Source organism: Pristis pectinata, chromosome 7, assembly GCF_009764475.1.
Source record: "Pristis pectinata isolate sPriPec2 chromosome 7, sPriPec2.1.pri, whole genome shotgun sequence".
NCBI classification, from domain to species: domain Eukaryota; kingdom Metazoa; phylum Chordata; class Chondrichthyes; order Rhinopristiformes; family Pristidae; genus Pristis; species Pristis pectinata.
In genome coordinates this window covers 20,697,264-20,710,123 of record NC_067411.1, presented here as the reverse complement: position 1 = coordinate 20,710,123, position 12,860 = coordinate 20,697,264, and the positions used below count along the sequence as shown (strand labels likewise).

General features: G+C 38.2%; 1 protein-coding gene across 5 annotated transcripts in view; it reads left to right on the top strand.

The window, feature by feature from the left end:
* LOC127572413 (sorbin and SH3 domain-containing protein 2-like) overlaps positions 1–12,860 on the top strand; it is a 337,556-nt gene that overhangs the window by 49,295 nt on the left and 275,401 nt on the right. Inside the window, exons 2-3 of one of the 5 annotated variants that reach the window (XM_052019629.1) lie at positions 2,929–2,997; positions 5,079–5,159. The exons of 3 other annotated variants lie outside the window; for them this stretch is intronic. The gene's annotated coding sequence lies outside the window, so the exon portion shown is untranslated. Of the gene's footprint in view, positions 1–2,928; positions 2,998–5,078; positions 5,160–6,209; positions 6,271–12,860 lie in introns of those variants that run through there. One more of the 5 variants, XM_052019627.1, reaches the window with a different exon arrangement.

Genomic DNA, 12,860 nt, shown 5'->3' with positions numbered 1-12,860 from the left:
TTCTGAATCTTTATACATGAACAGACCCCAAGCAGCTCAAAGCTAACTTTTTGAATGGGGCCATGTTTGAAAACATTTTGAGATTATTTGATTTACTTTTTTGGGGCTGGATTTTTCCCCAAGATGGACAGATACAATATTTTTCCTGCTGAATTATTCCTCACAGCCCTTTGAGCATGTTCTAGGTTTCTGGTACACCACCTTGTGCCCACTGTGCCTCCCCTGTTTTGCCCACCTATCACTGCTGTTTTTTTTCCCCTCCCTATGTATTGGGCTTCCCCTTTTCCTATCTTCAGTCCTGAAGAAGGGTCCTGACCCAAAACACGGACCATCTGCTTTTATCCACGGATGCTGCCTGACCTGCTGAGTTCCTCCAGCATCTTGTTTCTTAATCTAGATTCTAGCATCTGCAGTCCTTTTGTTTGTTTTTCTGGGTTTCTGTTATGCTGCACTTGTTCGCCTTTTGTTCCACAATTCTTAGTACCCATGATTGAAAAAAATCTATCAGCCTCTGCTTTGAAATTTGAAAGAGATTTTGGGATGACAGAAATTTGGGTGGCTTTAGAATGAGATGAGGCATAATTTGAGGTTGTTCAAATACAATAATTCCTCCCTTAGCATTTGATGCATTTCCATTGCCTGAAAGAGCAAGAGGACAAGTAGCGACAGAAATGAGCAGTTTTGTGCAAATGATTTTAAGAATAGAATTTGATCCAGAATGTGTTTTGTGTCTCAAGGACCATGTGCTGCACTGAAAGTGGTCAAATTGTTAACCATGTAGTAAGTGAACTGTAATTGCTGTGTGATGGTGAAAGATCTGTCAAAGAAAAGTAAGTACATGAATTGAGATTTAAATGGTGCTGAGGGTGGATTAACATTCCAGAGATTAACTGCAGAGGAAAAGATGGCATAAAATAATGAATGTGTCGGATTGCATTGTAAGTGTATGGAAGCGCTTCTTAAATTTGTCACTTGTACACATTGAAAAGCAAACAGTTCATTAAGTGTAGATTGGAATTATAATAGTGAACTAAAATATTCCATCTGATATCCAATACAAATTCATATCCTTGCTAAAATTGAATAGCTTCAATTCCATATCAAATTAACTTAAAATTAATTATGGCATCTGGGATGTCACAGTGGCTGACTAGCAGATTGCCAACAACGACCCTGAAACTGTCTTAAACGAACATGAAATGAGTTAAGAAACTAATCTAGATTCTAACCTCTAGGAAGAAGACACGTAATACATAATAAATTGTCATGCCAAGTATTTGAATTTGTAAGAATTATCTCCAGGTAACAGCAAGTTTGGGAACTTGTGGAACACAGTACAGCTCACCATTACCTTTACAAGGGTGACTAGTAAAGAAGTAAATGTCCTGTCCTGTGAATGAATATTTTAAATTACAGCAGGATTGAGGGAAAACAAGATGGAAACAAGTATGCTTATCATGTTGTGTAAAATCATTTGTTTGTCTTGTGCACTGTATTAATTTTCTAGGTCTACCTTCCATTTTGGATTTTCTTTTTCTGAGTGGATAGTTATTACCACCGTTCCAAGGTTAAAAATATCACTCCATAGGTTGCAGTACTATTTATAAAATAAAAAGCCTTTGGAGATAATTAAACTATTGTCTCTAGGAGTCCACTTGTATTCTCAGTGGTGCCCTGATTGGTTGAGCTAAAGCAGAAGGAGATGGCACGATAATGTTTGAGACACTGTCATATAAAGAGCCAATCGTGCCTTAAATTATGAAGTTTTCAAAGTACTAAGTTCAAAATACTTTGGCGTTACCATCCAAATATAATTGGACAGAATCTTTTGCATTCTGTTCGTCACATTCTGCATTTTGGGTTCTTTGACTTGCCATTTAGATTTTGCTTGAGGTATTTGACGATGGTGTAACGTCCATCTTGTATGTGTTCCTTGGTTCTAACCCAGACAATGCAGAGTATAATGAGTCATGCAGAGAGCTGCTAGAACTAGTTTATTCAATCAATTAACTACACTGTATGTCATATGTACATATTCACATGATTTAATTGTGTTCACCATATAATGTTCATAAGAATTTCATTTTGGTTCTTAAATCATCATTGCAGAACTCTGGAATTAGTCATTAAAAATGTCTGATAACATTTTGTTTTGTAATTCTCTCAGCCAAATATGCTACCAATTGACTTTTAATCAACATTTGTGTACAGTACATATCAGAAATATTCAATGGAGATGCACTATTAAGAGTCCCTAAAATTAATTACAGCCACAACTAAAGTTGGAATTTCACTAGTGTCAACATGTACAAACAAGCAAAAGTTTATTTACTAAACCTAACTGATGATTAAGTGGAAGGAATGTATATAGAGTTTTAAAAACAGATGCAATTGATTCATTGAGTTATCTATTGGTGTGCCAATATTTTATACACATGGTGACTGATCCATCAATTGGATTGGTTTGTTTTGTGCTCTTGTTCCCTTGTTCGCAGAATTTGGATTTGTTTGGCTACAGTCTGGACAAATGAAAGCACAGTTCAAACCTATCCTGCTTCTCAATCTCCTACTGATGTTGGGCTCACTGGCCTATAAGTTCTCTGACTTATCTTTGAAGCCCTTCTTAAAGGCACAACATTAGCCACCCTCCAGTTACAGGTACCTCACCAGTGGCTAACGATGATGCAAGTATCTCTGCCAGGATCCCAGCACTTTTCCCCAAGCTTCCCACAATGTCCTAGGATACACTTGGTCAGGCCCTGAGGAATTATCCACCTTTATGCACTTTAAATGTTTCTTCATTCATAAACAGTTAAGATGAATTTTTAAAATTCTAAGTAGTCACTTAATGCTTAGAAAGCACTTAATTTAAATGTATTTCATTGTTTTTAATTTAAATAAATTGTTAATTACTTTTTTCCCTCACAGCTGTTCATCTAAATGCCTTAGTTGCATCATGTGTAACATCAAGTAGGCTTGAAGGGGAGGTTTCCCAAGGTAAGAGCTGGTAAACTACAGATGATCACATTCCACCTCTGAACTGTTAGAGAAAGGCAGTGTTTTGGTGAATGTGGAAAATTTCTGGCAAATAGTCTTGTGGAATGTTGGGATTGTCATTTTTCTGCTGAACTTCTGCCTATTCACAATTCTGCAGTTCCATTGCTGGTGTTTCTACAGAAGATTTGACCATTACAATACCTGGGAAAGTGAGCATTGTGGTCACTGGCATGAAGTCAGTGATACAATGTTTTATAATTGTATCAGCAGGCATCGTGAAATGTGAAGGAAGTGCAATGCAGTTTTGTCCTATAAACCCCTTGTCAATTTCATAAAAATTAGCCATGTCTAATGAGGGTTGGTTATGTTTTAAACAGCAACATGTTTGTCTCTGGGTCAAAATGTCCTGTATTTGTTTCTTTCCAGAGATTTAAGCATAACAAATCTTGCTGAATGCCCAGTTATAGTACAGAGAGTGCTCAACCATCTGGGTAAAGTCTTTGAAGCATTAAACTGAAACATCATCATTGCAAAGATCCCATGTCACCTCGTCCAACTTTTTACAAAAATACACATCCAAGTACTGTTTAAATATGCTGAGTGTTTCTGCTTTCATCACTCTATCAAGTACTGAGTTCCAGCTTCATACTATCTTCTGGGTAAAAACATTTTCCCTCCTCCCTCCCTACTTCTACCAATTACTTTAAATTTATGCACCCTAGTTTTTTACCTGTTTTCTGAGGAAAATGAATCCTTCCTATTTACTGGATCTACATGCCTTGTAATCTTGTACTCAATGAAGTCTCTCTTCTACCTCCTCTGTTCCAAAGGGAGCAATCCAGCCTAGTCAATCCTTCACAGCTAACATTCCCTGGCAACATCCTCAAGTCTCCTTTGTACCTTCTCCTGCACATTATTCCTGTAATATGATGATGAACCAGAATTTTGTGTGGTACTCAAGCTGTGGCTTAACCAGTGGTATAATATTTTAGCATTAACCCCCTGCTCTTGCATTCTTTGCCTTGCCCAGATAAGGAAAGCATTTTGTCTGCCGCCTTGACTACATGTTAACCTGTCCAACTACTTTGTTCAATGGTGATGCATTCTGTCCCTCCACACTTTAACTACATGAAAATATGCCCTTTGACCCACTGTATCCATGTCAACCATCAAGTACCTACTTATATTTTTTTTATATAGCACTCGACCCATAGCCTTCTATGCCAAGGCATTTCAAGTCCTCATCTAAACACTTGAATGCTGTGAGAGTACCTGTCTCCTCCACCCCCTCAGGCAGCCTGTTCCAGATTCCAGCCATCTTCTGGTTAGAAAACATTCTTCCCCAAATTCTCTCCTAATCCCAACCTTAAACTTGTGCCCGCTGGTTATAGACACTCCCTGCTAAGCTTTTGATATCTTCTCACTTATTTTTGTATTCCCTGCCTTTTTTCGCCTATCCGAATACATTATGTCACACTTCTCTGAAATGAATCCCATTTGCTATTTATTTGCCTGAATGCTCGCTCTCTCTGTGGATTGCACATTGTCATTTATGGGATCTTGGTCTGCGTAAATTGGTTGCTGTTTTCAACAGTGACTGCAGTTCAAATGTACTTCATTGGTTGTAAAGTCTCAAGACCAAGAAGGCACTACATAAATGCACATCTTTCATTCTTTTTGTAAATGAATCATATAGGTTCACTAGTTAAATAATTGATGAGCAGTATATGCCATTCACACCCAAATGACTGCATTAACTTCAGTGGCTTTGTTTGAGGCTGTAAAATTGACAGTGACAATTGATTTTTTTGCATTTCAGTTTGGGCAGATCATAAGACATGGTGGTCATGTAGGTACAGCACAGGCCATTAACTGTTGCAGTTGTCCAGAAGGCTGACTGCTAATAGATTTAGCCATAATGTCTAGACAACTGCCAAATCCATGTCAATGCACTGTGCCCTGGATGTGACTTAGTGTAGAGATGGCTCCATCCTGAATTCTGCAATAACTAGTTTGCTGCTACTTTATTATTATTGGGATAGTTCAATCAAGAGACTTTTTTTTCGCCTTCTCTCCCACAGCCCGAATATGCCCAAAGCCAATCCCAGGACTACTGTGACCTTTGAGGCATCTTAGATGCTGCAACCTGTTTGGCTTCACAGGTAAATTAACAGTAGAATCACTGGTCACCAATCTCAGGTGAAGTAAACCATACCTAGCATTTAATGGCAGGCTTCCCATTAATACTGATCAGGCCCAAGTCTGTTTGGCTTCTGGATGTGATCTGGCAATTCCACATGGGTACCTGTAGGCCAATATTTAATGGCAGCCTTGAAATCCTTGTCAGCTTTTAATGAGTTTTTAGATGAAAAAGCACAGCTCACAGAAAGCCATTGCACTAATGGATAGCCAATAATAAGAAAGGGCTATGAATTAACTATTAAAATACTTGGTACATTTAGTGACACCTCAGGAAATAAAATTACCCATTCAAGTCCCACTTCACAAAATAAATTTTAATGATCTCATTGTTATTATGATCAATAAAAGATATTGGCCCAGATTTTCCAGGGAAGTGTCAAGAGTTCAACTATTGGATTCTGCATGAAGTTGAGTGGCAGTAAAGTAAGGTACGGCAATTCTTCAGCACTTTAGCTGAAAAATCCACCCACAAAACACTGTTCCAGGCCACTGTTTTAATGGAGAGGAATAGTTGAGGAATGGAGGTAAGTGATAGGAAATTTACGTTATTTTAATATTTTTTTAATGGTTCAAAAGGGTCCTTAAATGAATTTTGATCATTTTAAAAATTGTATTACTTAAGTCTTTGAATATTTGAATGTCACTTGTTCTGAAAACATGGATATTTTTAGCTGCTTCATGGATGGGCCATGTTCCATCTGTCTCTCCTCTCCTCACCGTAACAGATTTTAATCACTTAAGGTCCTGCCACCCAGAATGGCCTTGCTTCAAAATGGTACATTTGACAGACCAACTACAGAGCCACACTGCTAGTTTGGTTGTCTCATCAGTGGCAGGGAATTTCGAGATGCTAGTTATATTGCCTGCAGCAATTTGAAGAACAGCATTTATTTTTGAGAATTTTTTATTATTTGGAAAGTATTTGCATTTTCTAAATTGCCTCTTTTTTTTTTCCCAATTTGGTGCGGTGGTTTTAATGCCGGTTTGGAAAATAACACCCATCTGCACAGTCACCATGATTATGAAGGCAAGATGAAGCTACTCTGCAAGGTCCTGCAACTTAATTTTGAGGTAGTTAATCTGTTCATTGTTGATTGAGGGATGATTATTAACAGAGCGGCACAATGGTGCAGTAAGTGCTGCTGCCTTGGAGCTTCAGGAATCTGGGTTCAGTTTCGACCTCCTATGCTATCTGTACAAAGTTTACACATTCTCTCTGTGATCGTGTGGGTTTCCTCTGGGTACTTCTGTTTCCTCCCATAACACAAATGTGCTGTTGGGTTAATTGCTGCTGTAAATTACCATCTTGGTGTCAGTTACTGGTAAAAAGAATCAAGTGCATTTGATGGGCACGTATGAGAGAGTTAGTTGCATAGATACAGGAAAATAGAGTCGGCATATTGGGGCTAATGAGACCGTTCCCTTGGGAGCTTACATTGACCTTGTGGCCAAAAGGCCTCCTGAGCATTGCATCTATAAGGTAAGACCAAGAAGAACTTGGATACATGCATGTAAATGGGTCATCATTTCAACATTTGAAAAGCTGATTGAAGTACGTATTTCTGCAGGAGATCTGAAACCTCTTTAGCTTCAGTACCAAAGGGTTTGATCTGGTCCTTCACTGAGAGTCTCAGCCCAGAAGGAAGTGCTTGTTGCAGTTTATTCTTGAATTCAATTGAATCGTTTTCCATAGTCCAGTTTAAAGGCTGCCCCTAATTAAACTAATACAACTTTTCATCTTCCTTGTCACTTTCTTCAATTAAAATAGACTTCCAGAAATTAAGATGGTAATGAATCCATCCAAGACAAACAGAGGGCAGGCAGCATGATTGGTTTGTGCAGCAGTTCCATTTCTGCAATTGATTGAGAATGGGTTCAATATTTGAACCCATTGATTAAAAAAATGTTTTAGCACTCTAATTAAATAGTTGTTTGTTGTTGGAGATTAAGACAAGATGCATGACCATTTTGCATGCTATTTATGGGAAAGGTGAGTTCAGTTTGTTATCGGGTGTAGTGCTGGTCATGATCCAATATGGGACTCGTGTGAACCTGGGCATATCCACACAGGCCCACACTTTTGCATAAACCCTGAAATCACAAGGCAGGTTTGTATGGTGCACAGGGATAATGTCTGAAAATGGAAAGTGCTGACTCTCATCAGTAGATCTTGCTGTGTTTAAAGAGATTGAATTATATGACCTGTATGCAACAGGAGTGCTAAACTACTTTTTGTCACTTTGTTAATCACAAATAACAGAACTAAAAAAAAACATTAAGATGTGGTTTGTTGTGTAGTGCTAGTTCACTTGCACACTCACTGTCTTGGTTACATTAGCACAGGACTGCAGGCTCTATGCCCTTTCTATGCAAACTTGAGTAGTTGGAAAGGCTGTTCTTGTACATACTGCCCACTGACCTGCCCCGTCAGCCACCACCTGTGGAAGAGACTGAGGTTCCCATATTGTCCTCATCAGCCACTTCCGAACACAAAGCTGGAGTGGAAGTAAGTCGTCCTCTGTCTTAGAATCAGATTTGCTATCACTGACATAAGATATGAAATTTGTTGTTTTGTGGCAGCAGTGCAGTGCAAAGACATGAAAATCTATAAGCTACAAAAATTAGTGCAAAAATAAAGAAATGAGGCAGTGTTCATGGATTGTTCAGAAATCTGGTGGAGGGGAAGAAGCTGTTCTTGAATTGTTGTGTGGGTCTTCAGGCTCCCGTACCTCCTCCCTGATTGTAGTAATGAGAAGAGGATATGTTCCAGACAGTGAGGGGCTGCCTAAGAAGTTCTTGTTCCTCTTAATGGAAACCAACCACAGAGAATGTTGGTAGCCTGGTGATAGGCCCCAGTTCCTGTCCAAAAAGATTTGTATCTCATCAGCAACAAAAGACTGAATACTTTCGGGGGGGGGGGTGTGGGGGGGGAAGAACAGGGAGTAAGATTGTGGTCCTCTGGCAATTAATATTCAACATTCTCAACCTTAAGAGCTCTCCTTGTTTTCGTGCTTCCTGTTTCAGTTGCAAGTCTCCCAAACCCTTAGTTTATTTAACTCCAGCATTGATTTTTCTGGCTGACCCACCACTGGCAGATTTGCCTTCAGCTTCTGAGAGTCCCCACTCTGAAATGCTCCTTATCAATCTATATCCTACTCCTGTTTGGTAACCCTTCTCAAACTACCTACTTCTATTTCATTTTAAAAAGTATAGGCATTTGTTCCAATAGATTCAATCTCTCAAACTAAAGGTGCTACTAACTAAGTTCACAATTACTATCATTTTCTTGGTAATGAGGTGAATATTCTATTTATGTGGCTTCCCATTTGTTTTCCAAATTTAAAGTAACTGCAGAAGAATCTGATGTCATGTCAAGCAATTCTGTAAATGCAATGTTTTCCTGTTCAGACATCAATGAGTGTAATAAACTACCAGCTGTAGACTGCTACCTAGAAATATGATCTGTCACACTTAATTAAATCACACACGCCAATTCCCATGTGGTTTCAGAATGTTACAGCCATATTTCAACAGTGTACCTTGATCAATGCAAATAATTGATGTTGTTAAACCCAGTCGACATAGTACCAGAATGTTGGTATACCTATGACTGTTCCATTTTAAATTTTTTTTCAGTTAGATATATTTGAAATACCCCATTTGTTTAATGTGTGGAAAATAGGATCTGAAACATCAAACACTTTTACAATAAACATCTTTCACTTCTCTTTAATGATTAACAATGAAAGTAGGTTCATGTTGTGTGCTAGCTGAAATATTGACTGCCATGACCTTGCATTCCTTGTCCTTCTGAGACAAATATGTAGCTGTTATTCTCAGCTATTTAGATGAGTACAATAGCTAGATGTGAACATATCAACTATATTGAAGCATCTGTCATCCAAAATGTTATGCAAACTCCAGAGGGAGCACGAAGTGCATAATGTTTGTCACAGTGCTAGTTCAAGACATTTGCTACTTCACAGTCAATTTATTAGACAGCATTTGCCTTCAGCTGAACTGATTTTGAAATGTACAAACTCCATCTGAACTAATGGTTCATCTTCTGTTGAACAGTTGTAAGCCAAAAGTATTTACTGAAGGATTTTGGAGTATATTAATAGTTTTGTGTAGTAAATGGTTTCCTTTTTTTTAGATAAAGTAGCCTGACAGATCAATTGAAGGACAATATGACTAAGGGATAAATTTTGTAAAATAAAAAATCTTAGTATTGGTCATGTGGCCAGTGGAATTAAATGAAATTAATAGGACTGGATTAAATGATACTTGTATATGCAGCAAACGTTGGTACTTCTGAAATATTTATGGATTTAACTGTACTGAATACATGAACATTGTCTGGTGTTGTTTTACCAAAACACAAACTTGCAGTTTGAATTTTCAATAAATTACATCTGAGTTGCCATCTCCTCTTGTGTTACTAATTAAGTTTTCATTACGCATAATCAGCAAATTAATTTCACCTGAAATAACTCTAAGCTCAGTGTTAGACTGAAACAACTCTGGTCTAGATATAAATTGTCGGTTAACAATGATTAGAAATGCAGCAGACGTGACAGGTAGGGATTTCGAATTGCTGGAGCCTTTGAACAGCACAGTAGCATAGCAGTTAGCGTAACGCTATTATAGCACCAGTGACCTAGGTTCAATTCCGGCTGCAATCTGTAAAGAGTTTGTATATTCTCCCCATGTCTGCATGGGTTTCCTCCAGGTGCTCTGGTTGCCTCCCACATTACAAAGACATACAGGTTGGGAGTTGTAGGCATACTATGTTGGCACCAGAAGAGTGGCAACACTCGTGGGCTGCCCCCAGCACATTCTTAGTAACACAAGAAGACATTTCACTGTGTTTTGATGTGACTAATAGATAAGTATCTTAAGACTTTAAAATCCTCAAGAACTATCTTGATTTTGAGTCACCTTTGGCTTGGAGTCTTGGAATGCTATTGCAAAGGTGGGGAGGGGAATTCCTAACTTGTTCCAAAGTGCTGTAGCCCCTTGAAAGCATGGGTGCAAGAAGCAGGTAGAGAGTGACAATTAGTCAGCAGCATAAAGGAAGTCTTGCAGACACTAGTCCAACCAATAGATTCAAGCTCATCTCCCGAGGGTAAAGCAGAACATCAGAGAATAATCAGAACACTCGCTAGTGAACGGAAGGAGAAACAACTGAAAGAAAATGGGGAAAACTGAAGGTGCAAAATTAGATGTTCATTAAAGAATGACCCATAAAGAACAGGCCAGCAACTAAATATATATTCTTATATCATTTCTAGAGAGATGGAATTAAAAATGGGTTATACTAAATCTATCATTTCTTGGATGGACCACACTAGTTATTGTCCACCGTTCTGGTCTCTTTTCAGAAAAAAGATCTGTAGGCATTGGGGAAATGTAAAATAGATTAACCAAGCTAATGACATAGCCTTGAGGATATGCTCATCATACAAGGCTGAACAGAGTGGAGTTCTTTTTCCTAATAAGGGGTAAATATGAGGGATAAATTAACAAAAGCTCTTAAGGAAATGTAATACTTTGAAAGATAGCTGTGGAGAATATGTATCCACTCTTGGAGGAAACCAAAACTAAGGACCATAAATATAAGATAATCACTAAAAAAAAAATCTCTCATTGAATTCAAGAAAACCATCGTTATCCTGTTTCTTAGGATGATGCATTTTGCAGTGAGTCTAGCAAAGTTATTGGGAAACTTTTCACCTAACCTTTCTGGAGATGGATGTCATTGCCCAGAAATTAGGGCCCATTTGCACCTGATTGTTTTGTGTAAACTGTGCATAAAGAGCAAAAACTTTCTTCCAGCATCATCAAAAGTTAACCATGAGACAAAAATTGTTTGGATTGTTGCAGAGGAGAGGTACAGAAATTGGGCTATGGGAACCCTGTTCTATTGAAAGGAATAGAATTGGTTTGTGCAAGTACTTAAATATTGTTTTAAAACTACTCACTTGTTTGAATTCTCCACATCGTTGCATTGTATGGTTCAAAACAGATGGAGAGTGCTGCTTGGTTAAATGTTGGGACAATGTGATTGAATAAGGTAAAAATTCATTTTAAAAGGAGAGGGTATTTATGGTGTTCCAAACAAATCATGCAGGCATTGCGTGGAAGATAATTTCTCATTCGCATTGATAGCATAGCAAAGGATCAAGGGATAAAGACTGTAATCAGAAACCTCCTTCAGTTGGTTTGCAGTGTCACATGGCAATTACAAGGGATAGATTTACTGTGAATGTTTCTAACCATACAGTGTGAAATGGTTTTGCTTCACTCTAAAGCTGAGAGGTTAAAATGTCAGCCCAGAGCTTTGGATTAACCATGTATCAGGGCAAGGAGCAATGAGATGTTCTCCTCTCGCAAAACCACTGCAACAATGGCACTAACTCGGGAGGAGGGGAAGTAGCCCAGAATTGATCAAATAATCTATGTTCATGACTAGGACAAATAATTAATTGGCTGCTAAGTTAAACTTTTTGCTGCCATAGCTGATTATTTTCAAAAATGAAATCAATGGATTCTTGATTAACTCTAAATTATTCTCTTAAGGCAAACATTCATTGGAAAACAAAAACTAGTCTGAGTGACCTAAGTTAACAAGACTACACCGTGGAGAGAAGCAATAATGTCTTCCTTGATATAGTTAATCATTTACATGTTGAGATACTAATTAGATTTCTCTTCAGCACTGGATGGCATTACTTAATACATTTTCACAAAAGAGTTGATGCTTAATAATTTAGTGAACTACAATATCTTTGACTAAGTTCTAGATTGTTGTAAACAAATCAGTGGTAGAAGTAAGATATAATCTGTGCTCCCGACACAACGCAAATTCTGTAATACTTGAAATCCCCAAATAAAAACAATCCTAAGGACACTTGGCAGGGTGGACAGCATCAGTGGAGAGAGAAAATGAACTAGTGTCTCAGCCCATGGCTTACTAATGAAATGCTTTCTTATACCCATGTCAATTTGTTGAACGAGCTATGCGATAGGTGCCATGTCCCTAATAAAAGTGGCCCAGCAAAGGCAGCAATTAGCAATCTTCTGTTGTACAGTTTCTTGCATTGTATCAAGTGTGCAAGTTAAGATAAAACAAGATTGGCTCCTTGTTGATTCTATACACCCTTCAATACAATTGCTTTCTTCAAGAAAATAAAACACCACCCTGCTCTCTTTGTTCCAGAGCAGAAACTAGATAAAAATGAGCAGTGGGGAGGAACTACTCAAATCATTAAGTCCAGAAATACTGTAAAAATGTTGGTCCTGAATTTCTGTAGGTATTTTTCAGAATTATTACCATATTTCAGTAAGAGATCAATGGCAAATCGTCATAGCTCTGGGCATGCTGTCCATCTCCCAATGAAGTCAGAGCAGTAGGCTGGAACATTTCCTGCAGGCATTCATTTGTATTTAAACATTGCATCACGTAGCAACCAGGTCAATTCCTCCCAATTATCTCACTATTGTCTGCTGAAACTGTGTTGTGTAACATTCTGTGGTAGTTGCACAGACGAGAGTGCACGGGCAGCGTGATTGGTGACACACATTCAATATGTCAGCCTGCTCCAAACTGACACCAACACAAAATAGCATTTTAAACATTTTTCTGCTGAAGAAAGAAT